The 9,442-nt window shown below is 41.9% G+C and overlaps 1 long non-coding RNA gene across 1 annotated transcript in view; it reads left to right on the top strand.

Annotated features, from left to right (window-relative positions):
* The first annotated feature begins 4,483 nt into the window (after positions 1-4,483).
* The window catches only part of LOC309348376, a 128,439-nt gene continuing 123,480 nt past the window's right edge, over positions 4,484-9,442 (top strand). The window contains exon 1 of the long non-coding RNA XR_014159369.1: positions 4,484-4,622. This is a non-coding gene — a long non-coding RNA (uncharacterized lncRNA). The remainder of the gene's footprint in view (positions 4,623-9,442) is intronic.

Raw genomic sequence — 9,442 nt, 5'->3', positions numbered from 1 at the left:
AGAATGAGAAAATGGATAATGAGTCAATACTAGAACATAGAGCTATGCCCCCCCCAAAAAAGGTATCACATTTTGTGGCATGTAGACTAGAGCTGCAAATAAGTGTATAAGGTTGGAGTTCCTGACAAAGAGCAATTTCTGTCAGTGAAATTTGCAAAGAATACTGCATTCTGTACAGTGGTACCTTGGTTTACAACCAAAATCTGTCCCGGAGGTCCGTTTGTAAACCAAAACAGGTTGTAGCCCAAGGTGCACTTTCGCCAATGGGGCCTTCCCAAAAAAATAGTTTGTAATCCCCCCCAAAATGGGTTGTAATAAAAAAAAAGGTTGCAAACCAGGACATGCACTTCCGGGTTTGACGTGTTTGTAATCTAAAACGTATGCACACCAAGACATTTGCAAACCAAGGTACCACTGTATTGATAATATGCTGTATTGATAACAGCTTTTTGACAACTTGCTAAGAGCTTGTGCTTGAGAATGGGCTTGAGAACTGAGTTTGGTTCTCCTGTTTTCTCTGAACACTTGAGGGTAGTTGTGGCATTTCCAGTTTGTGACTTCACATCAACAAATTCCACAACCCACAAATGTCTGGTATGTTTCGGATGTCATGACAGACACAGTCTCTTTGCCCATCATTCAGAGTGTCTCATCAACAAAAATGGAAATGTTGGTCGGACTCTGGCTTGGATGTTCCAGGGAGCTGTTTGGGACTGTGCTTGTGCAGGACTGACCCCCAGGTGCCCTGCCCCCTGGATCAGCTGCAGAGGTGGGAACCTGGTCTGACTGGACATTGGGCCTGTTGATGTGCCAGACTGCACACTAGCATCTGCTATGGGATTGTTCCCTCCAGTGGGATTTACTGCCAGGTACCCTGTGGTTCAGGATATATGGTAAGATGAGAGTATGGGGTTTGGGTGTGTGTGTTTTTTGCCACATCATATCTTACGTTTTGGAGAATTCCTGGTGCTAAAGTACTAAAGAGGAGAGCTGGAGAAATTTTCATGTAGACATTTCCTCAGTAGCTTGCAGAAACTGAATTTCAAGTGTCAAGGGAAAGCTTTCTTTCATTTGGACCACAAACTACATGCATTCCGATGAATCCGTGGAGTTTTCTGATAATCTTTTGCAGGTGGCTAGATTAAAAAAACAACAACATGTAATGGTACACTAAACAGGAAGACAAATATTTCCTCTGTTTGTATCTTATGCACTTGCTCATTTACCAAAGTAATATATCTTTTTTTAAATGTCACTTTTAAAGCAAAGCCCTTGAGTACAGATAAAATAAAATGCTTGACATGTAAATTTCCAAAATCCCTACTCGATAAGCCAATGGATCAGGGCCAGTAAGTGAAAATCAGCTCTTTATGACTCTAGCATGTGGTTATTCCTATACACAAAGGTATTCTGGGTCAATGCAGATTCAAAGCAATGTAATAGGATGTGGAATGAGCGCACCGAAAACTTGAATCCAGATTGATCTGGATAGGTTTTCAGGGTGATGGCCACAGTGATACATTTCCTCTAAAGCTCTTCATTTGAAAATTAAACCCTAGCCAGATGGGGGAAAGGGAAGGAGAGGATGGTGTTACAGTTTTGTGACTGACAGCTCTACCTTCCAACTTGGCTTTACAAGGTTTCTTCAACCACAGTCCTTTTGGGAGGGATATTGAAATGACATATAAGAAGTTGTCACATGTTTTCAGAGCTCTTGGGGAACAGCGACACTAAAAGAGTTGTGGAGTATTTGGTGGCTGAGTTGATCTTATGTGATCTTTTTCTTCTAAGCCAGTCCAATCCTTTCCTAAAATGTATTATGTCTCCCACCAATATAGGTAATGATCTGACTGTTGGGATACTGCCAGGGAGACAAAGGCCACCATGCCCCCACGCCTTCTCTGGATGATCCATTGATCTACCGTAGATACAGTATCAATCAATTAGCGACACGAGCCTCAGAAATAACATGCCACATTCCAAGGCTGGTGCACGCTCTTTCAGCAGAGTTCACACAACGAAAGATGCACTCAGGAGAGCATTATTTACAACTTTATTCAGCGTTGGTCAGAACAAAGAAAAAAACATGACTGCCTGCTTCGATGTCTCCAGCACAGAGAGAGGAAACAAAAGCTATATACATAAACAGAAACATCCTGTGAACAGGAAATGCGCAGGCTGTGACACAACAACCTGCTCCCTTCTTAAGGTGGAATGGAAATATCCTAACACTGACATGATTTCTGCTATGGGATATATATATATATATATATATATATATATATATATATATATATCCCAGAGCCCAGTGAATAATAACATTCTCCTAGAAAACATAGTTAATAAAATAAATAATAATATTGTTATATCTTGGATCAAATTGTGGGAATGTAGTTGTGGCTATAGTAGAATTGTATTTGATTTGAAGCATCTCATTGGAAATGAAATAAAAAAAAAACCAGTGATGAAAATAACTTATGCCACATAATTTAATTTGAGTCATCCTGGCTTTTTTTACAACACTGAAATAAAGACGAAAGTAATTTTATATTTTCAGCTCAAACTAATAAGAAAATGATTTATTAGATTTTAAAGTATTTTAGGGTGGTTTGACATTTAGATAATATTGTTTTCTCTATCTATATACTTGCTTGCCGAAAGAACTTGTAGGTCATAAACCTTTCCATTAAGCCTTTCATATTGGTAGAATTGATGTTCTCCATGGGTGATGTTAAAATGTATAGTCAAACCTGAGAATGTGAGGGAGATCGTACCCCCCACCCCACCATGTGACAAGACACCTCTTAAGTTCTGGGGTACATGTTCCTTTTGTGGCTGTGGAGAATGTCAAACTCCATTCTTATGATTGGATATTTTACCAGAATTTTGCCAGATATTGTTGGACTCTAAGTCCCATCAGCCAGGGCCAACATGTCCCAGTGATAGGAGATGACGGGAATTGTAGTCTAACAATATCTGGAGTACCACAGTAGGTACTGAGAACCAATGTACATTTTATGCACTATGGTGTGTAAGAAAAGCCCAGTGCCCTTTTCACTGCTAAAAAGCAGCATTAGGAAGGGATAATTTCCATCAATGAAGAATCAGAGATGATGGTGGAAGCTGGTTCTTCTTGCCCGTGGGTAGGCAAACTAAGGCCCAGGGGCCAGATCCGGCCCAATCGCCTTCTAAATCCAGCCTGCGTACGGTCCCGGAATCAACGTGTTTTCACATGAGTAGAATGTGCCCTTTTATTTAAAATGCATCACTGGGTTATTTGTGGGGCCTGCCAGGTGTTTTTACATGAGTGGAATGTGTGCTTTTATTTAAAATTCATCTTTGGGTTATTTGTGGGGCATAGGTATTCCTTCATTATTATTTTTCAAAATATAGTCTAGTCCCCCACAAGGTCTGAGGGATAATGGACCAGCCCCCTGCTGTTCTTGCCTATCACTTTCCCGCTGCAGACTAGCATCCAACACCACCCCTAAATCTGATCTGGAGGGAACAGATTGAGAGGAGAGAGTTTGTAGGAGGGAAAAGGGGAGGAATGTTCTGTTGCTCTGAAAAAAATCACCTCACCGGCAGAACATTTTCCTTACTGCTGTGTTGAATAATACCCAGTATATTTTTACTTATGCCTTTAATTACAGTGGTACCTCGGGTTAAGAACTTAATTTGTTCTGGAGGTCCATTCTTAACCTGAAACTGTTCTTAACCTGAGGTACCACTTTAGCTAGTGGGGCCTCCTGCTGGTGCTGTGTTGCTGCTGCACAGTTTCTGTTCTCATCCTGAAGCAAAGTTCTTAACCCGAGGTACTATTTCTGGGTTAGCGGAGTCTGTAACCTGAAGCATCTGTAACCTGAAGCATCTGTAACCTGAAGCCTCTGTAACCCGAGGTACCACTGTATGCTGTAATCTGCTTGGAGACCTTTTTGTTTTAACAAGCCACTAACAAGTTCAATAAATACCAATATTTTATTTAACTGCAATAAGTGCAATAAGTGAGCTTGGGAAGGGGCCAGAACTGAGGGGCAAAGTACATTGACTTGCATGCAGAAGGCCTCAGGTGCAATCCCTGGTGTCTCCAAGATGGTCCAGCCAATCTGAAACCCTGAAGAGTTGTTGCCAGGCAACGTGGTTATATGGAGCTAGCTGGACCACTGGTCTGACTCAGCAGCTTCCTATGTTCCTAAGAGAATAATAATGTGTGAAGTGAGCAGCCATAAACATCTAAATAAAGTAGGATTATCTGTTAATTTTTTTGTTATACAAAACACCTTGGTGAGGCACATTTATAGTTACCATAACTTATAGCAGGTAGGATTGTACAAGCTGTGCTCGACTTGTCATTATGATGGTTGTTTTTATTTTTATTTTTGCATTACCTTATTTTTGTTCTTGGTGGTTTGCTTACTGTAAAACTAGAAGGGGGGGGGGTTAAGATGGCAGTTTAGAATGTCAGACTGAGGGGCTTGGCTGAGCCATGAGGTTCAAAGAGATTAACCTGAACTCAGCTGTTTGCCTTACTGATCTCATACCAGCTGAATGTGTGACATTAAGATGTCAATAGCACAACAGAATTTATCTAACAGTTTCACCATTGACATCATCCTTTGAAGGTATGGGCAATTGCTTCTCTTGACACATCAAGATGTATTTCTTTATTGTAAATGGTCATAGGATGTAGAAAGAGTGGTTTGAACTTAAAATGAATCAGGTAGTGTGTGTGTATTTAAAAATTATGGTTATATAGATATATTTCTACTTTGGGTTTTAATTTCAGTTCTGAGTCTCGTCCCATCCGCCTTCCCATACATTATTATCTAACTATTATTTATTATCTAACTATTATCTAAAATTTGCACCATTCAACAAGAGCGTAAGTATTCTCTTCAGGGCACGAGGCAGGTATCGATTGGTCTGAAAACCAGCAAACTAGATAATTTACTCATTTATTTAATTCCAGTTATTAATTGCTTCCTCTGAAATTTCTTGAAGTGATTGCTAAATTCTCTTTCATTGTCCACAAAACATATTTTAATTCAATCTATAACATGAATATTCAGGCCCCTAGTTTATGTATATTTATCTACTTTCTGTGGAAGGCTTAACAATATTTGATAAATAACAACAGACTCTTCATTCATCCAATGTGTGCCTGAAAGGAGATGTACAGGAAAGGGGAACAAAAAATTATCCACCTGTCATTAGCATTTGAGGTTCCACCAGAACAATTTCTGCATAACATCATAAATGGCAAATTAAAATAGATAAATTTTATTCAGTGAACAAGTAACTCATGCTAATATTTTCCTTGGGGTCTTGTGGGTGTCATGATCCAGTAAGTGTTAGGAAACCAATTCATCAGAACAGGTCTGCATCCAAACATTCAATCCATACACTACACCAAACTGCAGGAAACAAATGCTTAGCTCCTTGTATGATTTTGTCATTGGGAGGCAGGGGATGATTGGAGATTTGAACCCAGTTTTCATTTACTATTGTGTGACACACTAACACACTAACCACTATATATCACTGCTGTAGAAATCCAGCTCTGAATTTTCATTTTAGAGTTTCCAGACATGATTTTGGCAGTGACAGTGTCATGCCCACAGATCTCCCAAGGAGGATCTGGAGCTCCCCAAAGCTAAGACTGAAGAGGTGCAGCCCACATCAAGGGACTGCGAGGCAGAGCAAGAGCATCTGGGGTCTTCAGGGGTCATGGCTATCCAACCTGCTCCTCCTCCAGCGTGGTGTAGTGGTTAAGACCGGTGGACTTGTGATCTGGTGAACCGGCTTCACTTCCCTGCTCCTCCACATGCAGTGGGATATCAAGTCCAAACTACTCCTCCTCCTCTTCTCAAGGCACAAATAGCTCCACAGAATCAGGTGGAAGTTGAGAAGCCACCAGACAACAGAGCCTGCCAGACACCAGAGTGCCCATTTGAGGAACAAGGACTCCTCCGGGGTAAAGGGATATTCATGAGCAAGTTGACAAAGGCATCTCAGGTGGTCTGCAGCTGTTCTCAAGGCAAAGCTCTGATAACTCAGGCTTAAAAGTATTTTGTTCCCGGTACAGAGAACTAGAACAATGCCTTTACAGGAGCTCTGTGGCCTGTGTTCCTTGTCAACTAGCTAGTCCCTAGACCCAATTTCTTGTTCTGCCACTGCCTCTGGTTCTGGCCCTGTATTTGGGTTTCTGGAAGACTATGATTCTGGGACTGCCCCTATTCACTCTCAGGTGTTCTGCTATGTGCCACCTGGGACAGGGCAGACAGGCATTATTACAGGACTGAATTTCTCCACCACCAACAAATGCCAGATTCCTTTGGAAGGGATGTAATTGGGTGGCAGAGCACATGATTGACACACCGAAAGTTGCTGTTCAATCCCTGACATCTTTTGAAGGGGCAGGGACAGCTCCCTCTCTGAAACATTAGGGAGCTGCTTGCCTGTATGTTTAGACCAAGTACTAGGGAGTCTGTGGCCTCCAGAAGTTGTTGTACCCCAACTCCCATCAGCACCAGCTAGCATATCCCATGGCCTGGGATGGTGGGAACAGCAGTCCAACAACATAGGAAGTGTCACAGACTCACCATCCTTGCAAGAAGGGAAACTTTATAAGGGTAAAGGTAAAGGTAAAGGTAAAGGTAAAGGTAAAGGTAAAGGTAAAGGTAAAGGTAAAGGTAAAGGGACCCCCGACTACTAGGTCCAGTCATGACAGACTCTGGGGTTGCAGGGCTCATCTTGCTTTATTGGCCGAAGGAGCCGACGTACAGCTTCCGGGTCATGTGGCCGGCATGACTAAGCTGCTTCTGGCGAACCAGAGTAGTGCACGAAAACGCTGTTTACCTTCCCGCCGGAGTGGTACCTATTTATCTACTTGCACTTTGACGTGCTTTTGAACTGCTAGGTGGGCAGGAGCTGGGACCGAACAATGGGAGCTCACCCCGTCGCAGGGATTCGAACCAACGACCTTCTGATCGGCAAGTCCTAGGCTCTGTGGTTTAACCCACAGCGCCACCCGCGTCCCTTAATCTTTATCTATACATATAGCTAATTGTATAACATTACTACCTGAAAGTGTATATTATCTGCAGGCAATAAATCAATATTTTTATGACATGGCAGTTATTTAATAGATTTATATCTCCCTTCTTGGTCTAGGAACTCAAGGAGGCATACATTGTTTTTTTCTCCCTGCCCCCCACCCCGATTTTATCACAACAATATTGTAGGCTAAAAGATAGTGACCCATCCAGGGCACTTAATGACTGTGTGGAGAGTAGAACCTGGCTCTTCTTGGCTGCAGTTTGTTTGTTTTTATTAGATTTATATACTGCCTTTCATCATAAGATCTCAGGGCAGTTCAAATAATAAAATAAAGGATAAAAACATGTAAATAAGTAAAACAAAACAGCAAAACAATAACCTCCCCTTCCCACATATACATTTAAAAGGTTATAGAATACAGTGGTACCTCGAGTTACAAATGCCTCAGGTTACAAATGCTTCAGGTTACAAACTCCGCTAACCTGGAAGAGTTACCTCAAGTTGAGAACTTTGCCCCAGCATGAGAAGGGAAATCGTGTGTCGGTGGCGCAGTGGCAGCAAGCGGCCCCATTAGCGAAAGCACGCCTCTACTTAAGAACAGTTTCAGGTTAAGAATGGACCTGCAGAATGAATTAAGTTTGTAACTCGAGGTACCACTGTATTGTCTTGTCTTGTGCCTAAAATTATATAATGAAGGCACCAGGCAAGCCTCCCTGGGGAGAGCATTACACAAATCGGGAGCCACAACAGAGAAGGCTCATTCTCGTGTTACAGCCCTCTGGACCTCACGTGGAGGAGGCACACAAAGAAGGGCCTCAAATGATGGACGCATTGTCTGGGACAGTTTATATGGGAGAGGCAGTCCTTCAGGTATTGTGGTCCTGAGCTGTTTAAGGCTTTATATAGATCAAAACCAGCACTTTGAATTGGGCCCAGAAACTACTATGCAGCCAGTGCAGTTGAGCCAGGATCGGTGTAACACTCTAACCACTAGGTAACACTGTTGTAGAAACCTAGTTTCCAACATTTCATTTTAGGAATTCAAAAATGACTGTGTAAGTCACAAAGTTGTTAAAATCTAAAAGCAAAGCAAAAAAAGCTGGTATTTAAAACAGGCCAGTTTAGAAGGAATCCCACAATTAGATACAAATTAGTTTGCGCCACTAACTAGTACAAACAGTTCTGGAGCCTATTAAATAACTGGAGGGTTCAAGGCTGCCCCAAGAGGATTTCTGAAGCCAGCCTTGAGCAGAGGTGGCAATGTCTCTTGCAAGGACAGCCAAGTAGAAATACCATAGTTGGGGTTTCTGATCTCTTTGGTATGACACCGGCATGAACATTTGTCTGCCAAAGCAAATGAGGATTTAGAGTGGTAAATAACAGGGCAAAACTTGGATGTTAAATGGCCTCAGTTTAAAGCAAAGCAAAACACCAAACCCTAACTTAAGCATCCTCTTAAAAGCCCTTCTTCCCCTCACCACTTTGAAAGGCACCTCGGCACAATCCGTGAGTTCAGCACGTATTGTTCCTTAATGGCAGGCATTACGTTTGCACAATGCCATAAATCACAACTAAAGGCTGGTTTTAAATAGGACACAGATACATGCAGGCACCACAGCTTTCTTAAGTGATACTGAGAGAGAGAGAGAGAGAGAGAGAGAGGGGAAGGAAGGAAGGAAGGAAGGAAGGAGGGAAGGAAGGAAGGGCAGGCAGTGGGAGAGAGAGAGAGAAAATATCCTGGTCCATAGTCTCCAAATAGACTAGACCTAGCAGAGAATGTCCCATTTCAGTACTGACTGAGCTTCACTGAAGGATATTTTTATGAATACTTTTTAAAAAGAAAATGCTTACAGACTTCAGCCCCTAACCAGTTTAATTAGGATTTAAATACCTTGTGGATTCCTTCCTTCCTCCCTCCCCCACCCACCTCATGCCATTGTGAAAATCTGAGTGCACATCATATCATCTCTATCCCCTCACCATTGCCTACATAGGCACCCTTTCTTCCCTGTTATTTATTTAGGGTTGTTTAAAAAACCAACCCACCCACCCCCCACAAAATACCCTTATTGGTGCATAAGCAGAAAGACAAGCAGGCTTACATGCAAAGACCTGAAATTACTGTCCCTGATTTCACTGTGAAAACTTTACAACTGGTCACACTGAAAAATCTTCCTCTACCCCTCCCACTCCTTCTAAGAGAACAAAAAAAAATCCATCAAATTAACACATCAATGAGTTGATTGTAATCTCCAGGGTTCAGTGTAGCACTTTCTAGCCTCTCAGACAGGAGGCCAGCATGATTTATCAATGCAAACCTAATAGCATCAATATGAATCTAACTAAAAATCAATATTTCATTACCAAATTGTTAGTGAGAATG

The sequence above is a fragment of the Podarcis erhardii genome (genome assembly GCF_964252035.2).
Source record: "Podarcis erhardii genome assembly, chromosome: 8".
NCBI lineage: Eukaryota > Metazoa > Chordata > Lepidosauria > Squamata > Lacertidae > Podarcis > Podarcis erhardii.
This window is presented reverse-complemented; position numbering and strand designations above follow the sequence as displayed.